Raw genomic sequence first — 1,807 nt, 5'->3', positions numbered from 1 at the left:
TCTTCTTGGTTCTGCTGGTGATCAATCTTTCTGGAAGTGAAACTCCCCTTTCCACAGGATTTCATCAGAGCAGTAACCACAGGACTCAGATTTTGGTCATTGATAGTGTCTCAGCTCAGCCATGTATCCTAAAGTGAAAATGAAACTTGTGTTCCATTCCCTTATGTTCCTTTTCCTAAAATTGCCAATTCCTAAAATGATGCTGAGATTAAAATCTGTTCCTTCTTGAGTGGGGTCATAATGTGTGATGACAGATCTGTCTCTAAGACCCTTGCTGTATGACAGAGAGTGGCAGTATTGTTGAGATTTTTATATCAGAAAATATCCTTTGGTTTCCAGGTGGTTTCTATTTCTGCTGACAAGTTCAAAGTACATATATTTGGACATCCTCCCTGCTGCAATACTATTGGATTCGTAGCCTTCTTCCTTAGAAAAATGTCATTTCAATTGACTGAGTATTCTCAATCTTCCAAATCACAGCCAGTATATCACAGTAGAAAGAGTTAGAGAGGCCTTCTTTAATTCCATAGCACATCTTGGGTGAATCTCGTAACCTGAATTTCAGTTTCCTCATCAAAAAAATGAGGATAATAATACATGCCTCATGGGATTAAATAACATAAAATTGGAAGTGTTTCTTTCTATTCCTGGCACACAGGAGATATTCAGTAAATGTTTGTGCTTTTCTAACAGCTACTTTAACTGTTAAGCAAGGTACCAATTTAAAGTCCCTTCAAATAAAATAATCTAACAATCATAGAATTGTTTTGAGCTAATTAACTTAAGGGCCCATAACAGAGCCCGATACACAATAAACTCTATATATGAATATTAGCCTATAGCATCTACAGCGGGACATGCTGCTGTGCTACAACCTGATTTTTGCCCCTTTCCCACATTTTCATCTCATTCATCTGGCTTTTCTAAAATGTATCATGCTCTCTTCCGGTGTATTTGGGAATGTATGTTGGTACAACTTTTTTCTATGGAGAGCAATTTAGCAATGTCCTTCAAAATTTTAAGTGCACAAATTCTTTGACCCAGCAATTCTACTTCTAGGAATTTATCCTTTAGATATGCTAACACATATGCAATATGATATATGTAGAAAAACATTCATAGTAACATTGTAATATGAAAAGATGGAAAATAGCCTAATGTTCATTAGTAAGAGGGTAGTTACACAAGTGATAGTATGTGCGTATAAAGAAATCTTATGGGTGAGGCAACTATAAATACTGACATGGAAAAACCTCCAAGATATGTCCTCAAACAAAAAGAGCAAGGTGCAGAGCAATGTCTATGATACGCTACTATCGCGTTACAAATTGTAAGTATCTACATACTTGTGTAAGAATAGACCATCCCTGGAAGGACACAAGAGACTGGTAATAGTGATTGCCTCTGGGAAGGGGAACCAGGTGGCTCTGGGGAAGAATAGAGAGATGATTAACTCCTATAATACCTTTTGAATTTTGTTCTACGTACATGTAGTTTCTTTTCCAAAAATATGTTCCTTAAAACTGTCCTTAATTCTATTGTAAATCATTGATTAAATCTGGGAAGAGAATGATAAACAAAAGGAATGTCTAGAATGCTTTCTTTTTTCTTCGTTTATTTTTTTAAAAAAGGTATTTGTATTCTGTAATTATTAAAAATTTAATATAAAAAAGGAAAATGACCGGAAAGGGAAAATATAGCTAGTTAAACCACTGTCACTTCCATACTACAGTGACTGTCCATCAGTCAACAGGCGTTGAATTGATTATTTATTAAGTCCTTGATGTTCTGGAGGATGCAGTGAGGG

The sequence above is a fragment of the Grampus griseus genome (assembly GCF_964374135.1).
Source record: "Grampus griseus genome assembly, chromosome: 7".
NCBI lineage: Eukaryota > Metazoa > Chordata > Mammalia > Artiodactyla > Delphinidae > Grampus > Grampus griseus.
This window is presented reverse-complemented; position numbering follows the sequence as displayed.